This window comes from Ruditapes philippinarum, unplaced genomic scaffold, assembly GCF_026571515.1.
Source record: "Ruditapes philippinarum isolate M1 unplaced genomic scaffold, ASM2657151v2 ctg1669_1_1_1_1, whole genome shotgun sequence".
NCBI classification, from domain to species: domain Eukaryota; kingdom Metazoa; phylum Mollusca; class Bivalvia; order Venerida; family Veneridae; genus Ruditapes; species Ruditapes philippinarum.
Genome location: NW_026856832.1, coordinates 77,503 through 94,609, shown reverse-complemented (window position 1 = coordinate 94,609; position 17,107 = coordinate 77,503). Strand labels below are relative to the sequence as shown.

The window sequence follows — 17,107 nt, the reverse complement described above, 5'->3', positions numbered from 1 at the left end:
TTCTAATTGATTGTCATACAGTGAAATGCAAGTAAACTTCATCATTTATACTTTCGTGTCGAGTAAACAACGCAAAATCAAATGAATATTTGTATGACAATGGTAAATGAAGAATCATGAATATTTTTATAGCAACATAATCATAAATCATAAGTGTTTAAAATCAACATATCAACGTACCAGTAAGATATAAATGATATTGAATGAGTGTGGGTTCAATACTAATTTTATTGAACGAGTTTAATAAAATCATATTATGCGAGCCTCTGGCGAGCATAATTATGTTGCATTCAACGAGTTCAATAGATTCGTTTTAGCATTTAATCTACACAAATATAATATTTTATTTTTCACATGCCCAAAATTAGAACTGTATCATATCGACATATATGAACATATCTTCTCATCGGCATATATGTGTTCATGTACATCTAATCCGCATAAATATGTACATATATTTGCACATATATGTTAATCATTTTCTTATCGGCACAAATATATACATATCTTATCGTCAAATTTATAAACATATCTTCCTTTCGGCACACGTATGTACACATATTAATTAGCCGTGCATATAACTACATATCTTATTGGCATGTACATGTAAACATAGGGGGGCGTCCGTGGCCGAGTGGTTAAGGTCGTTGACTTCAAACCACTTGCCCCACACCGCAGTGGGTTCGAATCCAGACAGGGACTTTGGATACTTTCATGTGAGGAAGCTATCAAGCTAGCTTACGGAACGTCGGTGGTTCTGTTCAGGCACGTTCGTGCCTGAAATAATGCACGAGAGGGCACCTGAGGTCTTCCTCCACCTGTAAAGCTGGAACGTCGCGATATGACCTATACTGTGTCGATGTGACATAAAACCCAAAACAAATTTAAAAAAACATGTAAATATCTAATAGGCACTTATATGTTCATATTTACTTATCGGCAAATATGTGTACATATCTCATCGGCACATGCATACACATATCTTATTGGCATGTACATGAACATATCTTAAACCCCATCTGAATATTTTGAAAGACTTTAAAAGTTTAAATTTTTAGGAAAACTGTTTATATTTTCTACTCTTGTTTTCTACTCATTTCAAAATAGAAAATGTAGAAAACAAATCAAATTCTGTGTAAAGGTTGGGTGTCGTCAAGGGGGTCCTTTAAAGCCAAATCTTTTATCCTCTGTACTGATTTTAACCAAAAAAATTAAGGTAAAGGAATTAATCAAAAATTAAAAATTTGTCTGTATGGTACATTTTGTATTTAAATATGTATATGATATTTTAATTGAAAGATTTGACGAGTCTCTTAATGAAACAATAAATGAACGTGAAGATTTTCAAGATATTCAGGACTTAAAAGAACAACCTTGCTAAATCCATACCATATGGTTAAAATATCTCACTTACAAAAAAAACCCAGTGCGTTCCAATTGTCTCAGTGCATATATATAACAGTTAATAGTTGCCCATTTTCTTAATAAAGAAATCATTTGAAACAAATGACATATATCTTAACCTTTTGATCCAACAATGGTTGTGATAGGCAGATTTCAAGTTTAAAGTAACTGATCATAAACAAAACCTTAATACGAAAAAGTTAAAAAAGGTCATCGTCATTGACATTAACCTTGAGCTTTTGCCCTGAACGGGCATGGTAAGGTGCAAGTACATACAAAGTTTAAATGCACTTATCAAACTAAGTTTAAATAAGTGATATATATTACAAGTGTATAAAAGGTATTTAATTCTGCGTGGTTATCATTTTGTATGTTAATATTAATTAAAAACAAAGTAAAAGATTAAAAAGAGACATAATTTCAAATCATTTATTAAACGTGGAGGAAAATAGTGAAAATACGAACAAAAAGAATGAAAAAAAACGAAATTCAGGATTTCTTTCTTATATTAGCAAATATACACTTGTCAGTTACATACAACCATACGTTTGAAGTTTTTTGACATATCTATTTATTGACATTTACCTAATTGACATAAAACATTTGTAAGATGACTGATAATTCCTTTCTTGCTTTCACCGTAATTCTCTGTAAAATTTATTTTGCGACACTCTCTGATGTACACCAGGAACATATAAAGGTCAGTCGATGTAATTACATCAATTATATCAATCACTTTCTCATATATATATATGTTTAGAAAACAATAACGAAAAGAGTTTCATCGATAATATACAGCCTTTTGTCAAAGTTTTCGTTTGAAATGTTTTACAAACGCAATCCAAACTATATCAATCATTATTATACCTTAATAATGTTAAAAAGCCATGGTTACGTTGAAATTAGAATGACATACATATTTACTTCACAACAAGTAGATATGTGCTTAGGTTTTTTTTTTTGTATGACGTAGTTTTAAGGTAAAGTCAGAAATGTCTAAATAAAAGTTTAGATTATGAATTTATGAGTCATTAAAAGCAAAACCATTAAAATCTTCTGCTGACGTCCATATCTACCACAATATCTTATGCAAAATATTATGTGCAACTCTTCAAAGGCGTTTTTGTTTGTTTAAAACGCATAAGAATTACATATAACTCTAGATAATGCATCATTTTGCAAAATATTGTATATTTACTGCAGGGTATCTCAAAATACCGGATATTGGTGGCCATCTTAGCGATCATTTTGAATTTTGACCGCCATTTTGATTTTTAAAAACAAAAACAGATGGTTTTCTTGTAGAATTGATAGAACGATTATAAACATTCCTAACTTTAGTTATTATGCGGAAACCATTTATCTATTTTTAGTAATGGTTACCTTGACCTCAGGGGGTCCAAATGCAATACCAACTCAGGTCTTCATATAAGCTTGCTTAATACCAAGTTTGATTACAATTTCTCACCCCTAACCCTATTAATTGTATGGAAACATTTTTTTCTATTTTTAGTAACGTTGACCTTGACCCGAGGGAGGTCAAAATGCAATACCAACCCGGGTGTTCAAATATATGCTTTCTATATAGCAAGTTTAATCACAATATTTCATTCCTAACTCTTAGTTATTTGCGGTAAACCCTTTTTCTGTTTTCAGTAACAGTGACCTTGACCCCAGGGGGTTCCAAAAACAATGCCAACCAGGATTTCCACTTAAGGTCATATGCACTTGATGACAAAAAAGATTTTTGATCGACTACCCTTTGTGACCAACTACCCGCCGTGATTTATATATATATTTTAGCTACTACACACGCACTTATTAATTCGACAAAACGACGTATATCTATAATAAATATATATAAATAATTAACAAGTGAATTGTTGATGCTGCACATCAAAGACGCCGCCAAATGATGTTAACACTCACAGGTAATGTACAAAATCAGCCTCTATTACAGTTGAATATCCGAAGCACTAATCCATTTTTCTTCATGTTCTTGGTATGTGCTTGTTGTTTAATAATTAAACTTTTTGTGAAAAAGTAGAACCTAATGCATAAATTCACATGTCTGAAATTCTGAAACGTTTGTATGTTGCGACAAAGACTGAAAGGTCTAGTCGAAACAAAATAAATTGGATAACAAGTAAATTTTAAATGATTGGTATACTTAAACTAAATTCAAGACAAAGACAGGGGTAAGGTTGCGTCGAGAATATGTCCATTTAAATATTGGTGATTCGCATAATGTTCCAATGATTTTGAGGACGAACTGTTCTGTTATTTTACAAATATGTCTGTAATATCAAATAAAAGTTATGAATACATTGTTAAATATGATCAATTCTTAGTTACTTATTGTTTACTTATTTACTACTTGATAAAACACAAGATTGCATATTTACCTGGAATGTAAGTATAGAACCACTAAATGTAATAAAAAATCTTGGATCGACAATAACCTATTGATTTGTGATACATTTTAAAATAAACGTACTTTTTCACTCAGTTTTATTACTTAAATATTAATATTTTCATGAATTAGCACACGTTTTGCCTGTTTGGCAAAAAAAAGCAAACAAATTTCTATTGCGCCCGTGGCGCCAAAAACATATCCGTTGAGTATTTTAGTCATACCCCTTGTTCCCTACTTTCTTAACGGTTGAGAGAGAACCGCCTCTCTGAAAGTGGACCAGGTTTAGGCTTTAATGTTGTAAAGAAGCAATATTGATTATAGTTGTCCTAGTTCCCTTCCCGGCCCTCCGTCAACGAAGATTAAATGCTAGCATACAGAGCATCATATTTTTGGCGACAATTTAAGGCGGACCGTAACAAATGAAGTGAGTGACACTGCCTCAGTCGTTACCTCTCTTAACCGTTAAGTTTTAAAACGATCGACTATAGACTGGCTCATTGACACGTTATTATTAGGTAAATAAAACTAGATAATGATAAAAAGAATATGATATTCAAACATGGCAATATCACTTCAGTTAAACGTTTATCTTAATTCCATAAAGATCCGTGAAATGTTGTACATCAGAAAAGCTATTTTTATAAGAACATTTGAAAAAGTGTGTTTTGTTAAAACAAAAAAAAAATACACAAAGCAAGACTGAAATTGTCCACATTGCTGAATAGACGAATGCATATCTACTAGACGCCGCGTGAACGCGACATCTAATAATGTCATAACTTAAAACGTCAAAAACGATTTTAATACAGCAACGACGAAACATAATGAATCAATGTTTAGATATTGAATACACCTTCTATGAAACAATATAATGAAGTTTCGATCATTGTTTCTATATCAATATTTGCAATCATTATTACTTTTATTGATTCTTACTGATAATCATAATAGAGAAGGCTTATCTAAGACTTCAATGAATACATTATTGACGTACGTACATAGGAATATTTACACCTTTTTAAAGAACGACTAGTTGCTATGCAAATTTGACCGGAATTATAGTTTTCGTTTATGCCTTTTACACTTAAAATATTTGCTTTAAATTGATGCTTTAAGGCTTTTGTAGTTTCTGGTTTGATGTAGATTTTTCATAATTGTAACCTATGTATCAACGATATATCATAGCCCATACATAAAGATTCAATGAAAAGATATTTTATTTGTTAAAATATTATCCATGTCAGCGTATATTGCATATGATAAAGCAATTATTGACTAGTTAGTTGTTGTATATGATGTGATATTCCATGGCAGAAAATCATATTGACCGAGGCGATCTCATCTACTGGTGAATATCATAAAATATTCAATGGCTCACTAGTCAATAATTGTATAATATGACATTGAATTTGTAACACAATGTATGTCCCCGATTTACTGTAAATAGGATCTTTTTGATAAGAACCTCCAATATTTTCTTTCCTTTAAATTATATACCATCGGATTCACACAGCGACGAGTTGTAAGCTAAGGGTCTACTTATTTATTTGATTTACTAGTTTAGATACTAACCAAATAAATAAGCATAATTTGCGTAATATTTTCGGGATTTATTCTTGTATACAGTGTTTGAAGCTCATCTGATGAAATTAAATTTCATCTTACACAACAACAAACAAATTTTAATACCCCCAATGTAATGATGATCATGCTATTGAGTGTAAGTTCAATACTGAATTTATTGGACGAGTTGGATAACATTATGTTATGCAAGACATGTATACTGGCGAGCATAATACCATTTTATTCAACGAGTTCAGTAAATTTAGTATTGAACTTACACTAATATTACATTCTATTTATCAAATATAAAAAAATGACTTTTTGAAGTGAAAAAGAATCATTTTTCATTGACAATATCATTTCGCGCGTTTTACGCTATTTTTGTGTATTGAAAATGACGCCACGTCAAAATATTATAATTATGAACTGTTGTGCAATATCATATTTACGAAGTCGCAAAAGCGGCACGGGCGTATGATAAAAAAAATTTATGAGTTTTGACAATGTAAATCTCTTGGGACGACAATTTGACATCTAATGCATTTAGAAAAGATCAAATTATGAATCAATCCAATTTACAGAGCGCCAAATCAATGATTGTGTGAATGTATTTCATGTAATCAAATATATTTTTCTTTGATATGACAATAACACACAGAAAAATGTCAATTTTCAGTAGGTTTGAATTAAAAAAGGGGGAAATACAATAGTTCAGATATTTTCAAAGCAATTATTACTTTACTATTTGTCTTCCCAGCCGTTACACAATGGATGCACTGATTTGATTGACAACACAGTAATACATTCATGAATGACTATGTGCAAGAAACGTAATTGATTTGGAAACTTCACACACGGAACTGTTAAAATGATAGATTTAGACAGTAAAATATATCATATTAGCAGCTTTTCAATTACCAGTAGTCAAGACGAATTCAATATAGGTGGTGCGCTCTAAATTTCCTAAAATGTTATTTCTTGACAGTGTAAAGATTCAAAAATATACAATAGAGAATATTACAAATATAATTACTAAAATTAAATACGATAAATGGAAGTCTTGAAACCATCAGATGCGGGTGCGTGCATGAGCCTTCTATTCATATAGCACGACATGTATTATTTTTGCGTTGTATGACGTGGAATTTGCTACACTTAAAATAAAGACAATAGTCAAAGTTAATCTTAACAGTTTTATTTTTGGTTAAATAATATTTTTTTACATCGTCTTTACAATTAAAATGAGTTTTAAAATATAGCTTTCGTATCCTTTAAAGTTACAAGAAAGTAGAAAAGAACGTAACTTAGAATTAGCCAAAACAATATTTAAATTGGCAAAAGTGAGTTTACACTGAGTGGTAATGCGCGCTTGGACACCGTGCGCGTTTTATTTATTATAATTGGGTATTTTTTTTGGCTAATTGATTATGCATTTATACATGTATATTGACCAATGAAATTAGTTAAACTGATTTACGGACATATTCGGAAAACTATAGAATATTCAGAATTTGTTAATGGCGGACATTATATGAATATGCTAAGATTTTTAAAAATTCACAAAAAGTGCATACAGTAGAGGGTACTAAATGACTTTATAAGTTCAATACTGAAATTTATTGAACGAGTTGAATAAAATTATATTATGCAAGTCTCTGGCACACATAATATTATTTCATCCAACGAATTCAATTAATTTAATAATGAACCTACACGAATATAATATTTTGTTTATCACAGACCCCCCAAAAAAGAAAAAGATTCATTATTTCATTGACGCGCTTATAGTGTAACGCTTTTTTCCACAGAAATGTTTGTATAATGCAAATGACGTCACGTCAAAATATATGCATGGCCGTGCAATTCCATTTTTATGGACTCACAAAAGCGGCACGGGTAACGCTTGAAATAGCTTTTGTTGCCTGTGTCATTAAAACGTGGGGAAAAACGCATGTTAAATAGGATGACGTTAGACGTTCAGCGACTACAGGACCGATGTAATTTTTGACTTTATACTCATCATTGTGGTATAAATTTTAACTTTTGAAGTAAAGTAAGGATATTCTAATCTATAGAAATATGCTATAAAGAGCCAAAGGCGACAATGTTTTTATGCTCACAAGTAATTAACGGTCTGCAATGTATAATCTCATTCTAACTTTAGATTGGGGAAAATCCAAATAAGCCAGTGAGCATGATACTACACCCAGTAAATATGATTTAAAAAAAATGTTCTGTTGACCTTTTTCTGGACAAGTGAGGTGGCAGATTTATTTATATCATATAATAACTAAGAATAATAGGCTAAGTAATTGCATTTATCGGTTACAAAAATGATTCGAATGAATGAGACACATATATTTACATTTTAAAATCAAAGGGCTACAAGCTCTGTGGTATTTTTTTATCTTTGCAATCTAAATCTGCTGTATATCTGTATGTATTTTCCTGTAAAAGTTTATTTTTATGTACTATAATTGATCTTGCAGGGCACCAGGTTTTGATACATACGGAATTTTGCATGACTAGAGTTGCATCAAAAATCATTTATGTTCATTTTTATGTACAATTGCAATTGCGTAGCAAGCAAAGGGGTTCTTAACCATTTTTCTTTGATAATGAAATAAAATAAAAAGGTTCCGGCTCGTGAAAATATCTTGCATTTTATCATGTTTCGTGAAAATATATTCCATATTTCACAAAAAAACGAAAATAAAAATCCTCATAATATTCGATAGATATTGGTCAGTGTTTATTCAAGTGACTTTTACGAAAGTTAATGAAGTGCCAGGTCAATATTGTTGGACAATATTTTCTTTACGATAAACCTTTTGTTTAACATTGATGTAAATAATTTAGCAAAAATCTTCTCGCTAAAACAGTCCGACATGTATATCCCACTACTCGACAGTCATATTTATTTGTGTAATCGACATCGCTAAAAATAGCATTTTCATTGATTAAAATCATATCCATCCGCGTAATTTGTGATTGTGCATTTATTGATTCTATAACCCGAAGCTACTTTAAAACTTTGCATGCGTTGTAATCTGTGAGATACTTGTAACAAAATAAAAATATTTCTTTCTTTTAAGCTGTTTTAAGAACTTCTTGTTGCTAGGTTTGTAGTGATTAGCTGTGTCAGAGATTGAATGTCATCTTTGTATTTCCTGATCTTCGATCAGAAAATACAAAAATCATCCATTTCTCTTCACGAAGGTTAAATCTTTAAAACTATATCACAATTTTAATCAACTGATCATTACATTTAAACATAGTCAAAGTCGATTTTATTTATTTTTAAAATAACACAGAAAAGTTTTAGCAAGAAAAATATTTTGTACAGTATAGTGGCATGAATGCAAACATTTTACCTCCCACAAGCATGCTTTAAAAGCTGTGGCATGCCGATGCATTATGTATAAATATGGTAAATATCAAGATTTGTAAATATCTAATAATTATTGCTGTAAGACATATTAAAAACTGGTGCGTGCATATTCCGATTATCATGTAATCATCGGAAACTGCTTGTTAAGCCCGGCCATTTCGCATGGAAACTTTAGTTTTTAAAGACATTTACGATTCATATTTTAGACTTTGTCAAATATAATGATCGTTGTACTGCGAAGCAAATATTCGGGAAACAGACAGTGCAATCGCCGAGACATTACACCGAGACACTCTAGGCACTATATTAAAATATTTACTGTGTGAAAAAAAAATGGGATGACGGGTGGAGTGTACAGATTTTGGCGGATTAAATTTTTAAGAATTGTTGAAGTGTACGATGTACCTGGTCCTGGCAAAAAATAGGGTAAAGACTTGTTTTCATGGAAAAAACGGCATTGTAAATGGAAAACAATTAATGTGAAATAGTTTTTGAACATTGAAATATATTCACTTACGTCTAATATATCCGGAATTACAAGCAGTACACTGACCGTCGGCAATGTTCGGTGATTGAAGCCGGTCATAACTGTAATTCTTCCACGTAGGTCGTCCCCGACTAACGTACGAGTTATACATCACAATATCTTACTAAACGAATCTTTTCAGACTCGTATATACCATTATATCAATTTATTTCCCCGATCTTAATCCGCTACAATTTTGTACTAATGGCTTTTAAAACGTGTTACCATCTACTAACAAATCTTTATATCTAATAAATCAAAACACTTTTTGTCAATGCAGTATGAGTGAGCGCATTTAAAAACAGCACACACCTTCCAGTAAAATGTTTCAGTGAACTCGCCGGAATGCCATGTATCGCACTTTTAAATGTTAAAGCACTTTCTTAAATTGCCAAACTATTTGCAGCAGCGGTCAGTACATCACGGTATTCGGTCGTAAAATCGCCAAAGTTCAAACCTACGTTTGATAGCGATCAATAATATCTCAAGGCTTTCTTGATTGTAGCGGATTTCCATAATGGTGTTCTTAGCGAAATAAGAGCGCTGCATGATACAAACAAATAGTATTCATGAATGTACGATGTACAATAATGACCAAAGATAGAGTTTTTGTAGCATTTTTTTCTAAATAATTACGTGAATAGATAAATCTCAAAACAGACACAATAATGAGTGTAAATAAATCTGGGAAAAAATGTGATCCTTCGACTGAAACCCCGATTTAAATGCTTTAAAACAGTCTTTCAACATAAAAATTAATTCTTGTTTCAAGAAAAATAAGTAAAATGTATGATCAATGTTAAACTTATTGAAACTGCGATCAAGTTTAGATTAATGCACATTATATTTGTTCATCGTTTATCTATCATTTGTTTGCATCTAATACTATATAATTTAGAAAATGCATACAATCAATAACGTTTTATGTAAGTTTATTTCAATATTCCATTGGACCAAATGGTCCATGAGGATAAACAGACACATGATAAATGACAAGACAGGACAAAGCATACAATAGCATGTGTAATTGGAGATGGTATAGACGTATAGACAAAATTGTATATCATCCTAACTAGAAATGTGTCTCACGCCACGGATGCCCACGCATGCAGCCAGAATTTCAGATTTTATAATATTTAGTTCCAAATTTGTTTGCACAAACTATTTTTAAATTGGACATCAATATAAAATTTATTATTTCAAAGGGACTCCACTGAGGTTTTTTGACTTGACGGGACTGGAAATAAATTTTTGATATTATTACTCCATTTGATGTAGATCTATACTAATAACTTATGTGCAAAATTTTAAATCATTAGCTTGCTCCGTTTTTCCAGAAAAATTATTATAATAGTGAAAAATGACCAAAATTGAAAAGCGTTTAAACGCTTTTCACTCAAATCGGACTGAGAATAGTACAAACATATGATTTTCAATGTATTTCTTCAAAATATTTGGTTATATTTTATTAATATTTATGCTCATGTTTATCTATGCGAAAAATTAAAATTGCATGGTTTTAGGCTTATAAACCTCAGTGGTGTCCAAAGCCCTTAAAACTTTTCAATGTAAACACAAACCATTTTTATACAAAAGTTCAAGGCACAGACACTATTCAGTGTTAACCTTTTGTAAATTGCATATTTCACATTTATAACCAAAATAATGACTTCATAAATTTCCACAAAAGTATGAGTGCTGAAACTGACAATTCAAAATTTTCAAAGAGAGATAACTGTGTCCAAAACCAAATTCGAACTTGAACTGCTTATTCCTAAGATGTATCTTTATGTCAAATTTAAGTTGAATGTGTACCATTGGGGAGGTAATGAACGGAAACTATGAATTTCTGATTTTTTTTCAAAGTTCAAGAGGGATTACTCTGTCACCTATCAACAAACCATGACCAAATTCAAATTTGACCATTGTATTCTCATGACATATCCATACGTTAAATTTGAGTTGAATATGTACAACTTTTGGGGAGATAATGAACGAAAACAGAAAATTTCCTTTTTTTTAAAGTGAAAGGGGGCATTACTCTGCCAAAAATCATGAAACAATAACCAAATTCGAACTTGACCTGCCCATTCCTTTAACATATCCATATGTTAAATTTGAGTTGAATGGAATTACCGTTGGGGAGATAATTAATGGAAACTGAATATTTTATATTATTTTCAAAGTAAAAGGGGCATAAGTCTGCCAAAAATAATCGAACTATGACCAAAATCGAACTTGACCTGCTCATTTCTTTGACGTATTCATATATTAAATTTGAGTTGAATATTTACAATTATTGGGGGATAATGAACGGAAACTGAAAATTTCATATAATTTTCAAAGTGAAAGGGGCATAACTCTGCCAATAATCATCGAACCATAACCAAATTCGAACTTGGCCTGCGCATTTCTTTGACGTATCCAATATATATATAATTGACATAATTATCCATTGAGCTATAAAAAAAACAATATTATACATTGAGACTATTCGTGTAAAACAAATCGGCATTAAGCCTTATTGAACTTATCAATAATTTCTAACTAATAATGTTGATGTTTAACCTTAATTTAAAAGCACTGTTGTCGTACAATGTTCATACAAAACAAAATAAACATAATTCAAATTAACAATAATGACTTCTTATTATTTGTTTATAATCTTTCTTTCTTAGTGCAAAAGCAGTTTTTACAAATTTTATCTGATTTACGTAATTTGTATACATTTTCAGAATTTAATTATTCAATGAATTTTGGCAAATTTATATTTACAAATTTATATAGGTATTGGTTCATTTTAAATGTTGCTTTCAACGTATGTATTCTTATATTTATATTAATTCAATTAACCTTATCTTATACATGTACCTGGCATAGGCAGTATTTTCGCTCTTGTTGATACAACTATGGAAGCCAACCCCGTTATATGTACAAGATTATATTTTGTTTACATTTAGAGCCAGATTCAGCTCATTTAGAAATGGATACCACGTAAGTAAACAATTCACATACAGAAAGGTTAACTTGCGGATTCATGCACTGAAAAATATGTATACAACAATGTACAAGATAATAATTTTTCAATAGTGTAAGAAGAAATCCAAGAGCTTTATCGTCGCCTGTACTCTCAAAATATTTCTCATATACAAAACACGTTACAAAATCAAGTTGTCATAACAACATTGTAAACTAGTAGTTCAGTTACAATCATTGATATTTGTAGTCTATACATGTACATAAATTATGTAATATGTGTCTATCATCCTTTGAAATTATTTTTACATATAATTTATAGAAATACATGTGTTTTCCTCAACTTTAAGGATGAATAAATCAGTGGCTATGTAAGCGTAAAGTTAATATTTTATAATAGGAAGCTGCTACACTGTTCACACCGACGTATTGTTGGCAGTGACCTTCATTTATTGAACGCCGTGACTGTCTTATGTTATCAATGTTTTTGCTATCTTGTGAAACGATGATATTATTTTGTCATTTAAGCATATTATCATGTGCGATTTGCATCATATCTTGTCTAAAGACAATGCTGACTTGTTCAAACAGAGTGTTAACTTGTCAAATAATCATTATGACATGTGCAGACAACATGTTAACTTGTCAAAGTATCATGATGACTTGTGCAAACGACATGTTAACTTGTCAAAATATCATGATGACTTGTGCAAACGACATGTTAACTTGTCAAGATTTCATGATACACATGTCATCACAATAATTCGACAAGTTAACATGTCGTTTGCGCTAGTCATCATTACATTTTGACAAGTAACTATGTCATTTGCACAAGTCATCATTATACTTTGACAAGTTAACATGTTGTTTGCACAAGTCATCACGATACTTTTTAAAGTTAGCATGTTGTCTGCACATGTCATCATAATAATTTGACAAGTTAACATGCTGTTTGTACAAGTCAGCATGTTCCCTTGGCAAGACATGATGTAAATTGCACATGTTAACATGGTCAAACGACAAAATAATATTATCGTTTCACAAGATAGCAAAAACATTAATAACATAAGGCAGTCACGGCGTTCCATATTCATTATAATACGTATTTATATTGATGTCTCTTAAAAGTAGAACGACTTTTATTTTAAAATATTTATTTAGGTGTCCCTATTACTTGTTTTTACATTTTACTTTATAAATTTTGTTACATATTATTTAAATAATCACATATGAAATATAGCAAATAGACATTAAAGGATTAAATGAATGGATAGTGCAAAATCAACTAACTAATGATAAACTTTTTATCATTGATTTAAGATATTAGATGCCTAAAGCAGAATCTCCATTCTGAACAGTATTCAACACAGAATTTCGATAGGGCGTGGGAAGGCATTTTCCTTTTTTTTCGAATTTTGCCTTTTTTCTTCTTTTTGTTTTTTCAGATTTTGATTTTTTTTTTCTTATTTTTAACATTAAATCTGAAATTAAGAAAAAATTAAAGTTTTATGCATAAGTGGTTGCAATTGGATAGGCTAAATACTTAAAATGATTATATTTAGAAATCGGCAAGGCAAACTTTTTTAAAATTTCTCAAACGTTTAGATTTGTATCAAGATAATCATTATTAAATAATATTTTGATGCCACTATCTTATATGACAAAATCTTACAGATTTTCTTACCCCATCATTTGCTTATTTGATGTTATATGACAAGTACCTGTCTCAATAAACCATAAATAATCTATTCATAGACCTTTGTCATTGGTTTTATTTATACATGTAGTTATAAAAACTTTGATTCTTTATTAGTACATTTCAACTAAGAAAAATATAAAACAAGCAAAACTTTTCTTCAGATAACCTATTCTTTGTTGTTGTTCTATAAAACTGATACAAAAGTTATACTTCAACTGTCAATATTTTTTTTATAAAGATGGTAAACTTGTGATTTTTTTTGTTATTTATGTCCAGAATATAGCAGTTTATTAAAATAATGGTTAATTTGCTTTTTAAAAATTGTAAATTATACATCTAATACCTAAATACAAGAAACTATGATGAAAAACTATAAATAAAATATAAAACACTGTAAAAACGTTGTTAACCGGCCTTGGTTTAAAAAAAACAATTAATTGTGTAAACGTTTTCGAGTCTGATGCCAAATTTAAGTCCCACTTACACTGTCCCGGTAATGGCCACGGTATCGCTACGGTGTCTTAAGCCGGTGAACCGGGGTGTTCCGCGGTGTTTTTCTGAAAAATCAAATTACGTTTTCACATCCTAGACAGAGCCCAGATGTATTCTCGGTTCAGTAGCCGATATAGCACCGGTTATTTGATCGGTTACCGAAGGCCACTTGGCAGGTTACCGGCTTGGATCCGGATAGACGCAGTATGTTGCACTTAGGGTGCCCGTAAGGATAGCGTTGTGAGTATTAAACAGAGAGTAAATCACAAATACCATCACCAAACTTTTTCTTTCGAGACTTCAAATTTTGGTCCCCTGTATAAGAGCTTATACACTTGGATAGCATAAGAAGGAGAAGCTTCTTGGTTTTACCTTGTGCACTCTCCTGGTTTGTTTAATGTCCTGCTGGGCTCCTTGTCGGCGGCCCTGTGTTGCAGGATTGTGTGGGGTTTCCTTCGTTGAAATCCGCCCTTCCTTGTTAATCTTGTTTTTCATATTTTTCTGAAATTGAGGCTTCTTGCTGTATCTGTATCTTGCGCTGTCTTAAAAGATCTGAAAGGACTATAACTCTTCTGGAGGACTCGCCTATACGAACAACCGATGGCGAGAATAAAGAAACTTAATTACACACATATATTCTCTCATTCAAATATGATAAACAAGATCAACAAGGAAACGCGGCGTTCAATGAACGCAACCCCCAAGTTCCATTTAAAATCTTTTATCGAAAACTTTGATTTCAAAGTGTAATATGCCTTCCAAAACAGCCAGTAAAAAAAGGCAAGAAAGAAGTCAGAGGGGGAGGGCAAGTTTACCCAGAAAACAAGGGAAAAGGCTAGCAAAAGGGGGTGGGGGGTAGGTCATAAAGAACGACAGGAAAGAGGGAGAACATGCCATACGAATACCGTCCGACAGCTGGTTAGACATCGCACGGCTTTTGCCCGTATACTTTTAGCCTATATCACACAGAACACACGGCTTATACGATTGGCCACCCGTGTAGACCGTACATACAACAGAACTAACCGTAAGTTTAACCGGTCAGAATTGACATATTTTATTTAAACACCTAAACAACAAAGTTTGTGTGCAAACTATTTTAAATCTATAGATTTTTACGTAAAACAGAACAATATTTTACAAACTTCTGCAAAAAGCAACAATAGTCCGTTAAATGTGTGCATACGTCTGAAACAATCATCATTTTGTAAATGTTCTTGTTTGTTGATAAAAAAAATTTGAGTTACAATGTAAGGATACTTTTAATATTTAAAACTAGAACTGCCACTATCATGGCGTGAATACCCCCGCATACCACTTTGTCAGAATCAACAGTGGCAATTTAGAGCTCAAGGACAACCTCCCTGCCAAATCTGAGGTTACTAAGCCAGTGCATTGCTAAGTTATGTATTCTACATGAAAATGTCAAAATCAATACACTGCGGACAGGCATTCTTTAGCAATTGAGAAGAAAAGCTTTTTTTTGTCAAGGTCCCTGTGACCTTGACCTTTAACCCAGTGACCTCAAAATCAAAAGGGGTCATCTACTAATCATGACTAACCTCCATTCCAAATATGAAGACTGGGGTCAAAGGAATCTAAAGTTATTGGGCAGAGAAGCTTTTTATAGTCAAGGCCCCTTTGACCTGGTGACCTCAAATAGGGGTCATCTACTAATCATGACTAACCTCCATGCCAAATATGAAGACTGTGGGTCAAAGGAATCTGAAGTTATTGGGCGGACAAGCTTTTTGAAGTCAAGGCCCCTGTGACCTTGACCTTTGACCTGGTGACCTCAAAATCAATAGGGGTCATCTACTAATCATGACTAACCTCCATTCCAAATATGAAGACTGTAGGTCAAAGGAATCTAAAGTTATTGGGCAGACAAGCTTTTTATAGTCAAGGCCCCTGTGACCTTGACCTTTGACCTGGTGACCTTAAAGTCAATAGGGGTCATCTACTAATCATGACTAACCTCCATGCCAAATATGAAGACTGTGGGTCAAAGGAATCTAAAGTTATTGGGCGGACAAAACTTACAGGGTCGTGAACGTTATTGGTGATCACAAAATGTATAATTCAGTAAGTTCTTGCTTAAAGCCCCGGTCACATATTCACGGATAATGCCACGGAAGAGCTACGGTCTAATCGTTCACGGATTACTACGGAAATGTGAAATTCCGTAGTCCGCTACGGTTCCAGTACGGACACACAACGGTATGAGCACGGAGTCCGACGGATTTACCACCAAAAGTCCCCGGAGAGACACGGATTGTTACGGACCGACACGGTTTGATACGGAGCGACACGAATCAGGACGGACGCACTACGGATACACTACGGTCTGCTACGGTATAAGCACGGGTAAGTACGAATAAGTACGGTCTGATACGGAGAAGAACGAATTGCCACGGATCTATACGGATCTTATATATCCGTCCACAACCTCTTGCTTGCTCATTTTCAAAATGCCTCACAAGAAAAGAACACCTAGAAAACGAATTGCAGAGTTCAATGGTTTTGGCGAAGAGGATACGGCCTAATCGCGTCCGACCCCCGAGGCACATCAGGTCCGATTAAAGTGAATTTCTTGAACCTCAACAAGTTCGGCCATGAGAGCCTCATACTAAACATGAA

The 17,107-nt window shown here is 32.4% G+C and overlaps 1 protein-coding gene across 4 annotated transcripts in view; it reads right to left on the bottom strand.

The window, feature by feature from the left end:
• The window catches only part of LOC132747832 (short transient receptor potential channel 7-like), a 218,009-nt gene that overhangs the window by 130,243 nt on the left and 70,659 nt on the right, over positions 1-17,107 (bottom strand). The gene's annotated exons all lie outside the window — the stretch shown is intronic.